Raw genomic sequence first — 12,958 nt, forward strand, 5'->3', positions numbered from 1 at the left:
TGCAGGTGGCCCAGTGTTCGTTGGTTCGAATCCTGGGTGCGGACATGACACTGCTCATCAAACCACGCTGAGGCAGCGTCCCACATGCCACAACTAGAAGGACCCACAACGAAGAATATACAACTATGTACCGGGGGGCTTTGGGGAGAAAAAGGAAAAAATAAAATCTTAAAAAAAAATTATATGCTACAGAAAGCAACATATTCAACATAGCAACTGAAATAATGGTCACTTGTACAAAATGTTCACAAGTATGCTTTGGAGGCAAATACAGTAAAAAATAACTTATCTTCATGATTGAAGTTGCATCATCCTTGCTGGCTCATAATTGTTTTAAATTTATATATTCTCTAACCTGCTCACCCCACCCCACCCAACCCCAGTCCTTTGGGGGAACAAAAAGCAAACTCATTCTTGGTATTAGTTTAATTTTAGATGTTGTTTTTAAGTGCACAGCCCTGAAGAGTAGCAGAAAAGGATGCCTTTTGGACTAGCAGAATCCAGATAATAGCACAAGGGAACAGCAAATGAGACAACAGCTGCTGAAGCAGCCTTTGTGGGCAATGTCAGTGTCCTTTTTTTTTTCAATATAGTTGACATACAATATTATGTTAGTTTCAGGCATACAATATAGTGAGTCTCCATTTACATACATTAGAAAATGATCACCACGATAAGTCTAGTAACCATCTGCCACCATACAAACTTATTACACTATTACTGACTACATTCCCTATGCTGTAGAAATATCAGTGTCTTAATACAAAAACAGAGTGTTGCATATAAATACAGGACCTAAATTACATGAATTTCTCTCTGGCAGAGTATTAGAATATTATTATTTACTCAACAGATAACTAATCAGGCTAAACTGAAATCAAGCCCCTAAAAAAAGAGAAAACCTACCAGTGTGAGAATAAAAGCATTTTTAAGAATCTAGAAGGTCTACAGAGGACAGTGATGGTGGCTTCATCAGGCATCTAGGTTAATACTCAAGAAAATGAGGGGCATAGTGGTTAAGTTCACATGCTCCACTTTGGCAGCCTGGGGTTTGCATACTGGATGCAGACCTATCACTGCTCGACAAGCCACACTGTGGCAGCATCCCACATGAAATAGAGGAAGACTGGCACAGATGTTAGGTCAGGGACAATCTTCCTCAAGCAAAAAGAGCAAGACTGGCAACAGATATTAGCTCAGAGCCAATCTGCCTCACAAAAAACAAAAGGAAAATGAGCAATAATTGGAGTCCTGACTGCACTGCTTATAGAAATGCTAACCACTTCACTGAAGGATTCACACTTTCCCTGCAGTCTTTCTGCCTTCGGTAAGTTTAACTTTCATAAATATATAAAGATTTCAAAAGTTTTACAAAAATGACGGAAATCATTCAAACTGACAAATTACCTTGGTAATAATCAAGGAACTAATTCTTTCAAACGAGCTAAGAAATTATCATCATTCAGATTAGACGGTAAGCCAGACCCTGAGACTCTAGTGTGTCTTTCAACAAGAGAAATGAAGACAGTGACCGTATAGCTCAAGGCTATCAGGCAGTCTCGATTTCGGAGCTGCCCCTCATACTGGTAGGACCCGACAGGTGATGCAGCCTTATTTACAGTTTAGCAAACACACTCACCTGAGACAGGATTAGCAGTAGCTGACAGTACCTGCAACAGTTAAATTCCACCCTAACTGGCAGGAACATGACAAGTGCATTCAATGAATGCCACTTCTTATTGTCAATCAGAAGACAGGGTTTTCATTCACTTCCTCCCAGATCAGAGTCAGCTGTGGGACAATTAAGGGAGAGCATTGGAACAACCTAGACAGGATAACTGTAGGTCTCAAGCTGCTCATCAACCTTTGTGAAGCCCTGTAGTCCCGAGCCCTGCTTTCTATATCTCAGATTCCTCTGTAACATGAAAACTTAGCATGTTAATTTACAAATCAGGTAAAATGAGAAACACAGTTGGAAAGTTCAGCTTGCTATATAGAAACACGCTGGACTAGGATTTAAGACCTCTGGCTTGCCTTAGCACCAGCATAGATGCAGTGTGGCAACAAGTCAGTGTCCTCACACACAAAAGGAGATGGTTCATCCTCTTGTCCAATCACACAAATCCAAAGTATTCCTTCCCTTGCAAAATGCCAGAGATTTCAAATGTTACACAGATCGCTGTCAGAGAAAAGGAAAGGTTGTGCTCAAAACCCTCTGCTTAGAGTTTGTTTTTTTTTTTTTTGAGGAAGATTAGCCCTGAGATAATCTCCTCTCTTTGCTGAGGAGCAATGCTCCTCTTTTTGCTGAGGAAGATTGGCCCTGAGCTAACATCCATGCCCATCTTCCTCTACTTTATACGTAGGATGCCTGCCACAGCATGACGTTTGTCAAGCGGTGCCATGTCCGCACCTGGGATCCGAACCGGTGAACCCCGGGCCGCTGAGAAGCGGAACGTGTGAACTTAACCGCTGCGCCACCGGGCTGGCCCCTCTTTAGAGCTTAAAAGACACGTTTTAACGAATGATGGTTAGATTCTAACTTAGGTCCTTTCTAAAAAAAGTCAACATATCTAAAACTTTTTAAAACATTATATACACACACACATACATATAATGTATGTATATGGACATACATATAAGACTTGAATTATGCTCCCTCTCCCACCCTGTTCCAGAGTTTTCCTCGGATCTCTTGACCATGACTTTGTTAGGGCCTAGGCACACTAAAGGTGCCTTCCAGAAACCTGAAAGTAGAAAAAGAAGAGAAATGGTAACACATCTAAACAGCTGAAATAGTACAAAGCCATTACAAAGCTGATGTTGCCTGCTTAGCTGCCTTCTCCTCAAGGGAAGAAGGATCAGAACACAGAAAGAGGCAGCTAGGAATACAACACAGGCAGAAATGTCGCCTACCGAGGGCCACCATCACGTTCAACTATGCTACAATCATGCCATTTTAAGAAGCATCTAAAGATGCTGCTAAGTTGTAGGTCGCTACCATTTCTTTGGAAAGGAAGTTGCCTCAAACCTTTCCTGACCTTCCCCTCTGCCTTCTCCCAACGCAGCCACAGCAACAGCAGCTAAGAAAAACCATTTTTTTAACAACTTCTTTCCTCGCCTATCCCAGGCAGAAAAGAAGAGAACCACACACATATTCCTCACTCTTTTTTAGTTCTAGCTAAACAGCTGTTAAACATACAAGATATTTTTAAATCTAGTTATGTACTTGGGTACCTATATTGAATTGCAGTATAATACTTAAAATTATCCAATGAGGCAATCATTTGGCTTTGTGATTCCAATTAAAACACTGTATATTTATGGTGATTTTCCATTACCAAATGCCCAAAAGGCGAGATATTCATCTGACCAGAGACATTTTAAAAGTTAGCACTGAGCAAACTGTTAACTGTTCAATAGAGGTTATAAAATTTAATAATATTAAAAAAGCAACCCTTCATTAAAAATATATTTATGTAGCAAATAAACACATCATTTCAGAGCTCATAATTAGTTTCCCTCTTTCATATCTACTATACGAAAGTGGTTAAAATTTGCATCTGAGTTCTATACCAAATGAAAACAGTATGGAAAATGTTACTATCCAAAGTGTTAAATAACCTTAACATATAAAGAAAGCTCTCTAAAGACATAATTTAAAACACTAAGATCTGCCTCCCTCTCTGGAAAAACAATCAGGCAAAAGATGCAATTCTCACAAAGCATTAACAAGTATATGAGAAAACTTCCACACTCACTAGAAGTCAAAAAGTAAGTCAATAAATAAATAACAATGAGATTTCAGTTTTACCTCTCAAACAAGCAAATTTTTCCAAACCAGACAGAGTGTCCTCAATAATAATAGTATGGATAAAGCAGGCTTCTATGATCCTTTACCAGAATGCTCTGAGTAGTTTTTCAAAATTAAAAGAAAAGTAAGAAAAATAAAAATTAGTAGCACTCATTGCACTCTCATTCTGTGCCAACTATGGCTCCAGTATGCCCTCACCCCCACAAAAGTTCTATGAAGCAGGTGACACTATTACAGCATTTGTTACATTTTACACTGAAAGAAACTGAAGTCTAGCGGCCCCATAGCGGCCCTAAGCGTGGTGGCCCTGCATTCACAGGTCACACAGCTGGTGAGTGGAAACACAAACCGCACTCTCCGCCTCCACTGTCCACTCTCAGCAGCACTCTGAGCCAGGCCTCAAAAGAGGGGAAAGTGCTCAAGAAACACCTCCCAGGAGAGGCGATGGCTGAATGCCTGCAAAGGAGTGAGGCTAAACTGAACCAGCAAGGAAGAGAGACAGGGGCTAGGACACAGCCACCTGGCTGGAGTACGTCCCTTCCCGAAAACAACCTGCTCGAATTTTAGGGGAAAACAGGCAAGTAGGTGGCAGAGGCCAGAAGAGAGGGGAATTTAAAAAGGAGTCTAGGAAAAACAAGTCAACGTCACAGCAAATTTTACAAGGTACCTTAAAAAAAAGAAAAAGTCACTTCTCTAGTACCCATGCATTTTGTGAAGAGCTCACAAAAATGTCCCGTGGAAAGAAGATAAGACTAGGAAACTTGCCACAAGCTGGCCGCGACCTCCACACGCAGCCTCATCTGTGACATGCCCCCCTGCCCGAGGCTCCAGCCCCTGGGAGGCACCCGCACACTCTCTCAAGCACTCTCAAGCACGCCCTCTGCTCCGCCTCAAACATGACTGCCTCCTTGCCTTGCCTGACCACCTCCCACTCTCTTCCAAGCAGCAGCTCAGATGTCACCTCAAGTGTAGCTGGAGAACGGAGTATAGACAGAAGAACAGGTTAAGTACAGAAAGGCAGGCTGGGCCAAATAGTCTTACTGTCAGGCTAAGGAATTTGGATTTTGTAAAACAGGTAAGAGGGTGCCAGGGAAGGTGTGCCAGGAGTGACAGGACTCCAGTTGTTTTTAGTTACAGCCATAAACATTCTGGAGTGTCTGTATTCAATTTTGCCACTTACCTAGCTACTATGTGACTGTGGATAAGTTAACTAAATCTGTGCCTCCCTTTCCATCTGCAGAATGGGTTAATAACAGTATCTGAACCTCAAGAGTATTAAGAAAATTAAAGAGCTAATGTTTAAAACGGTATCTGGCACATAGGTGCTCAATAAACGTTCTCTTATTTAAGCTTATCATGACAGAATTGACGCGCAGGATGGACTGGAACAGGGAGAAACTACAAGCAGAGATCAATCAGGGGCTTATTTCAACAGCCCAAGCAAAGAATTGTGAGAGCCTTTAGGAGGTTAACGTTGGAAAAGAAAAGGAAGGAGATGTATGAACAAACATTGTGAGGCAGAACTGACAGGACTTGAAAACTTGTTTAAATATGGAGCACGAGCGACAAGCTGGATTCAAAAATGACTTGGAGGCTTTGAGACTAGGTGAGCTGGGAAACAGTGGTGAGAATCAGAAAGCCAGAAAAGGGCGCTAAGTCAAATGATGCTTATCTCCCTAACTGTATTATGATTTGAACTTCAAAGACTGCCTCCTAGTATAATAGCTCAGCAGTTTTCATCTCATCAAGCACATGACAGTGAAAACTTTGTTGAAAATAGAAAGGAAAAAAAGTACAAAAACAATAAGAGGAGAAGGAAAAGGGTGTGGCCAGGAAAAGAAAACCAGCCTGGAGAGAAGCCCAGGGTTCTGGTCCAAGCTCAGAGGTACACTACATGACATTGGAGAAAACGTGCCACCTGTCCAAACAGCCCCACTCCATCACAAATAGAGGGAGTATCGTTCTCTATTTGGAGCTTCTTCAAAATACATCCACCACTCTCCTCTCTCCACCATCTCTGAAGCACTGTCCTGGGGAGCTCTGTTTTGTTTTGCTTCTTAAGATTTTATTTTTTCTTTTTCTCCCCAAAGTCCCCCGCTACATAGTTGTATATTTTTAATTGTGGGTCCTTCTAGCTGTGACATGTAGGATGCTGCCCCAGTATGACTTGATGAGCGGTGCCATGTCTGTGCCCAGGATCCGAACTGGCGAAACGCTGGGCTGCCAAAGCGGAGCACACAAACTTAACCACTCGGCCACGGGGCCGGCCACCGGGGAGCTCTGTTTTCGACAGGTGTAACTGAACCTGCTCTGGATGCTTGGGCAGAAAGGAAAGTTGAACACACCTGAATAACCATCTCCAGTCACTTTCAGTTTTGACATGATCATTTGCCTGAGCACACCACAATCAGGAATATAAGGCTGTCTCAAAAGCAAGGAGATCTCACACTTCCCAATGAGATCAGTATGACATATCTATTTATCCACAGGAGAGGCAGCCATATCAACACAGTCAAATGCCTACTTCCATCTTCAATATAAGTACCTTTGTCATCAAACCCAGAGAGGTTTAATCACGTGTCCAAAAAGCTCAGTGGCAAAATCAAGAGTGGAACACAGTATCCTATCTTACACTGCAACATGGGGCCTTTTCTCCTAATGACACAGTCCTAAAATAGGTTTATCATTTTTGGTCACTTGATAACTGGACACCCATCACAGTTTGTGGAAATCACAAAAGACAAGAAAAAAGCCATGCCTCCTACTATAAAAGCCAAACAGTAATGAAAATCCACTCTTCTTCACTCCATGGTAACTAGGGCTTTGCTAGCAACCAAACTTTGGACAGTCAAATGTGCTCAGAGTTTAGAATCTTGAGGGGTCACTCCTACAAGAGGCAAAGAGCACATCCATCAGGGGGAAATGAAAGGTGACGCTCATGCAGCAATTCACTGCCAGTGGCATCCTAACTGGATGGGGCCCATGCCCTGACCCTAGCTGTAACTTCTGCTGCATGCCACGTTGGTTCCTACTTGTTTTTCTAACACAGTCTCGAACTGTCCAATCAGTTCTATGGGCTAACTGATAGTCTTCTATTAAATTCATTTTCCGCCCAAGGATGAGTTTCTGTAGTCTGTATCCAAGAACCCTGACTGTCACACACAAACGAAGAGTGAGAGACCATCACCACCACCCCCTCACAAAAAAGGATCAGGGGAGTGGGGGGGGGGGGGGGGAGGTAGAGGCAGGTAGTAATTTCACAGAAAGAGAGGAATGAGAAAAGGGAAAAGAAATAATTATGTAGAATAAATCAATGTCTCGGTGATGATGTTTTTGGTGGTTGCATTTGCCACATGGATGAGATTGTTCATTGATAATCAAAGGCATTTCTTTTTGCTGACCCAACTAATCATTTCACAGCTTCCCTTGCAGACAGCATGGCCCTGTGACTAAGATCAGGCCAAGGGAATGTCAACAGAAGCGATAAGGCCAGGTGCTACCAGGTCTGACCCATAAAAATCTCCCACATATAATTATGCTTAGCGAAATAAGCCGGACTGAGAAAGACAATCACCAGATGATTTCACTCATATGGGGAATATAAATAAGCGCATAGACAAAGAAAACAGTTCAGAGGTTACCAGGGGAAGGGGGGTAGGGATGGGCACAGGGGGTGAAAGGGAGCACCTATGTGGTGACAGACAACAAACAACATACAACTGAAATTTCACAATAATGTAAACTATTATGAACTAAAAAAAAAATTTTTTAATTAAAAAAAAGACCTCCCATAAGTAAATCTCCATGTTCTTTCTCAATCCAACGACTGTAAGCCAAAACCCCAGGTGACCTTTGCATACCACATGTATGTGAGATAGGAAAAATGTCCAGTTTGGTCCCTGAATAACTGTATTACAGCAGAGTAGTTACTCCTGGGGTAACAGTCACTGAGCGACTACAGGAGCAAGAAATAACCTTCTACTGACTTCAACCACCGTAATGTTGGGTCTGTTTGCTGCACCAGTGAGCCTACCTTAATGAATACACAGATTAGTATCTACCTAGAAAAATTAGTAAATACTTAGACGTTATTTCCCAGTTTGAAAACAATGATAAGATGTATGCCACTTACCATTAGCAAGGATCTGGACTAACACAAACAAAGTTACCTCCCAAAAACTTAAGAAACATGTTCTTGGTTTTTAGAGGGTAAACTTTTTCTTGGAGAATAGGTAGAAAAGTAGAGGATGAGAGGGAGAGAACTGACATGAATCTTCAAATCAAATTAAATAATCCCTTTCTATATAAATATTTCCCTTCTTTGCTGAATATCTGAATTCAAAAAAACTCAGTATATAAATTTTTTTCCAGCATAAATCATGACCTACACTAGAAGCATGCTGAACCTCTTTTCCTATAAATTTTCATTATGAAAACAAAGTTATATCATAAAAAGTGCTACCTACTCGACAGTTCACTTAGGGAGCTTTCAAAAGTACAGACGACATCCCAACCTCTAATGATTTGGACTCATTTAGGTCTGAAATGGGGAACAGACATCAGTATTTTTCAAAGATTTCCCAGGTGGTCTGATTATGGGGCCCCTCCACTACAAACAAGAATTTTGATTACAATTTTTAAGATTTAAAATAGTGATGATATAGTACAAAGTGCTTTAATATTTGGCATGAAAGCATACTTTTAAAAATCTACAATGCCAACTCATCGACTGAGGCTTCTGTTAAAATCCTTTCTAAAATATTTTATGTTACTATTATATGTAACAAACACTCAACTGTATAACCAGTGTTCTTTGCATTTTGAGGAACCAAGTCAACCAAGAATCACAATGTGAAGGAAGATGATCGGAAACACAATTTTTTTTAATTATTATTAAGTAGAAGGGAAAATTTAGACAGAGGAAAAAGCCACCTTTTACCAGCTCTTAATAACTAACACTCCTGAAGAGTGGGACTCTAGGGAAACAACAGCACTTTCAGTATCTAATGGATACATACTTTTATTACCTTACCATTTTAATGTCATCACACACGATGCACACTTACTAGAAAACACCCACAATAAATGATCTTCCAAAAGCATAACAGGTTCCCACCTGAAAGCAAAGATTACTTAGTCACCTCCACCTTCTGAGTTACCACAGTGATCCCACACGTAGAGGATGGAAACTACCCACTCCACCCCGAAGTTCCAACCATCTGTCATCTCTGTTGGCTACTCAAAATCCAGCTATATTTTCCCGCTCTGAAGCTGACCATACTTCAAGTACAAGAGCTGGCAAGGTCTTGAGCAAGGGTCAGCCAAGTTTTTCTTAAAACCAGAATGTAAATATTTTAGGCTTCGTGGAGCATGTTGCAATTAATCAACTCTGCCCTTGTAGCACAAAAGCAGCCACAGACAATACATAAACCAATGAGTGTGGCTATGTATTTACAAAAAAGAGTAGCAGACAGGATTTGGGGTCTTGGGGCTTCAGAGGCAGCAAGGTTAGCGTGAGGCACTCAAATTATCATTCATATGTATGTAGACATGTTCATGTATCTATATATTACATATCTATATATAATAAAAGTGTATATCCATATTTACATATTTATTTATAGAGCACGTGTGTTTGTGCTATTCTATCTTTAACCCCAAGTGAAAGACAAGGCCCTTAAGCATGGAACTGCTGCTTCATTCACTAACAACTCTAGTCAATGGGCACATAATGGCACTCAAAAATGTCACTGCCTGCCAACTCACTCACTTCATAGGCCTGAACACAGTCACACAGAGGAGGGGATATGAGAGGACCAAGGTCTCCTCTTAGGAGAGCAGAGAGGTCATCCTACGTACTCTCGTGCTTCTATACAGTCAGATGGCAGTACCTCCCACACCATGGCTGCCACTGACGAGGAGGACAAGTGCTAACGAAGGAAGGGTTACAAGACTAATACCAACCAGGAGAACAGGACCTCTTACCAAGAACTGCACACACCAGGAACAGAACTCCCTCCGCCTCGCCTGGATACTGCGCTTTAACAGTGAGAAGTCGGGGTGCCAGGACTTACTAGCTTTAATGTCTACAGTGCCTAGAGTGTCTATGGCATACAACAGGCACTGAGTAAACACTGTACTAAAGGAGCAAACTCTAGCCTCAGCTCCACTAGCTCACCGGGTGACCCTGACCTTCTCCAAGGCTCAGATGCCCTTCCTGGAGAGTGATTCCATTCCAACACCTAAGACACGTTCACATGAGCTAACACATACGAACACACTTTACAAACTCGAAATCACCACACAAATTCACAGAGAAAGGATTTGAAAGCTGCCTTCATGCTATGTAGTCGCAGACGTCAGGACAGTAACATTTTAATACGTGGAAAATAGAGCTGATTTTCCCAGTAACTACTTTATTGAATAGAAAAATAGTCAAAATATAAAAAAAATTTCCCCCATGGACCTGAACAGGCTGTTTTCATTTAGCATTTATGAAAAATGAAGCTTGTAATGTTTGCTTCCTGAGCCGCGCCTGCTGTGGTAAGCATTTAACAGTACAGTCAGGGGCCACTTAATGATGGGACAAGTTCTGAGAAATGTGTTGTCAGGTGACGTTTGTTGTTGTGCACATATCACAAGAGTGTTTTACACAAGCCTAGATGGCACACCTACTACACATCTGGGCCACATGGTACTAATCTTACAGGACCACTGTTGCACATGCGCTCCACTGTCGACTGAAATGTCATTATGCGGGGCATGACTGTAATGCGTTTAGGTTGCTATGTTTTAGAAAAAAGTTAATACGCCTGTGTTTTCAGAGACATTACACTACTTAGGAGATGGTTAATAAGACAGTGCAGTGTAATGCACTTAATACACAGTGAGTGAACTGAGAAGCCTAGTGCTCAGGACAACTTTTTCAAACTTTCAGTCATAAAACGTTCTTCCACATTAACTACTGACAAACACAGATGGTATGTATGGGTCACTAGCAAGGATTTCCATCAACTAAATTTTCCTGCATATTACAACATTCTTTTCTTAAAACCTAAGACACTTCTGGTAGTAAAATCTACTCACTGTTTTAAAAGCAGGGAAGCCTCTAACCTCCAAATGAATAATGTTAAGACTGCTAATACTGAGAAGAGCAGGACCCTAAACTCCCGCCTTTTCCTTGGCTTCCTGACAAGATGGACAGTGATTACAAATGACTACTCTTTCATACGGAGCCTCCTTGGCTTTCATATGGACAACGGTCATTCCTCTACTCCAAGTGGGAAAAAACGTTAAGTTGTTCAGGAATGCAAGAATACATTTACAAGATCTTATGCACGACTGCGATTGACACTATAAACCAGAATATCCCACAGACACATCTGTTCATTTGAAACAAGTCAAATGAAACTAAAGTAAAGCACTCCGTTGCAGAGACCATCCCTGATCTTCCTAGCAAAAACTGCACACCCCCCAACCACCTACATTAGAAAGTAAGCTCCCTGAAAGCAAGGGCTCTCTTATCCACTAGTATATACCCAGCGCCCAGAGGAAATGCTTAGCACAATAAACGCTCAATAAATAGTTGATTGTGTCACCTAACATCTCATCATTATCTTAAAGCACCTGACATCTAGCAGAATATCCCTTAGTTACTAACTGGTCATAAATATTTCCTTTATTTTCAGGTATGCATTCTGCAAGTTCTCAAATTTAACAGAATTGCTCTGGTTTCCCTATATTTATTGTTACTCCTACCTTCTGGAAGTAACAAGTGAGGCTGAAGTTCTAACTTTATAACAGCATTACAGTTTCTTTATGAAAGAAACGTAACATATTAAATAAGAGTAGATTTAAAGAAAAATATTAGAAGCAGCACTGAGTAGTGCCTAGAAAGCACAGACTCTGCAGCCATACTGCCCAGGTTTGAATTCCAGCTGCACCATTTAACTAGCTGTGTCCTTGGGCACCTGTCTTAACTCCCCGTGCCCCAGTTTCATTAATACAATAGAAATGATCATCACAGTATCACCTCCCAGTTCTCCAGCCCTTTCAGTCTTCCTTCAAACACTTTCAGATCAGCCACCCGGGAAAGCTCTGCTCTTGCCTCCACCATCAGCCCCCTGCCCAACCAACTGCTCGTACTCTCTCCCTTTCACGGTCAAGCAAGACCAACATCGCTGGGTTCACTATTCGTTTGTGAATTTTCTGCAATCTGAAATGTCTACTTAGAGGTTCTACTTATTTCATCTGGAAGCAAACTAGTTTGTCTCCCCTGCCCCACCCCCCCGCCAAAAAAGAATGTCTTTGCCTGACTTAAATTTCTACTAACAATACTCTCCCATGCATCCAGGCTTGACATCGTGCCCCTTTGACTCTTCTTCACCCTCCACCCTGCACGACTGCTCAGGCTCCAAGTTCTGTCTAGAGTTCTTTAAGAAATTCGTTCACATCCATCTTCTCTGTTCTTTTACCTCCTAACTCTTCATAGACAGTAACTTCCACGAAAATAGAGGCAGATTCCAAAATCTTCACAGGTCTTATCTATGCCTAACACCCAGGGAATGATTCTGTACTAAGTAAGCACAATAAGCATTTGTTTAATAAATTAATGCCTGCCTGGTTTACTATAATCCCCTCCCAAATGGTTCCCTGACTCCAGATTCCTAAGCCTCCAATGTTTCTTAAAATGCCTCATTCCTACAGTTTGTCTGGTCAGACACACTCATTAACATACTCAGCTCAAGAAACCACTAGTCATAAAGGCCTACAGGCAGTAGCAGAGAGGGAGGAGCGAATTGCAGCACAATTTCAAAAATGAGTCCTCTCCAGGTCTTCAAAAGTTACCAGTATGTGTAGGAAATAGCCATGTAAATACTTATAATAAAGTAAATAGAGGTTAATTCTGATAAGTAGGTAGTTTTTAAGTAAGATATGCAGAGGAAAGGAAAGGGGGCATTCCAAGGCAAGGGGAAAACATAAGTAAAAACCTAAGAGCATAAAAATGGTATTGTTCAGAAAATATCATGGGGGGAGGAACCCTACAGATTTTGATTGTGTCCCCTCAAAATTCATATGTGAAGTCCTAATCCCAAGTAACTCAGAATGTCTTATTAGGAAATAGGGTGATTGCAGATGTATTTAGTT

At 41.4% G+C, this 12,958-nt stretch overlaps 1 protein-coding gene across 10 annotated transcripts in view; it reads right to left on the reverse strand.

Annotated features, from left to right (window-relative positions):
* The window catches only part of LOC124234272 (dual specificity tyrosine-phosphorylation-regulated kinase 1A), a 138,260-nt gene that overhangs the window by 50,568 nt on the left and 74,734 nt on the right, over positions 1–12,958 (reverse strand). Inside the window, exon 1 of one of the 10 annotated variants that reach the window (XM_046651528.1) lies at positions 2,634–2,654. The exons of 8 other annotated variants lie outside the window; for them this stretch is intronic. The gene's annotated coding sequence lies outside the window, so the exon portion shown is untranslated. Of the gene's footprint in view, positions 1–1,639; positions 1,752–2,633; positions 2,655–12,958 lie in introns of those variants that run through there. One more of the 10 variants, XM_046651526.1, reaches the window with a different exon arrangement.

Source organism: Equus quagga, unplaced genomic scaffold (assembly GCF_021613505.1).
Source record: "Equus quagga isolate Etosha38 unplaced genomic scaffold, UCLA_HA_Equagga_1.0 73442_RagTag, whole genome shotgun sequence".
In the NCBI taxonomy this organism is placed as follows: Eukaryota; Metazoa; Chordata; class Mammalia; order Perissodactyla; family Equidae; genus Equus; species Equus quagga.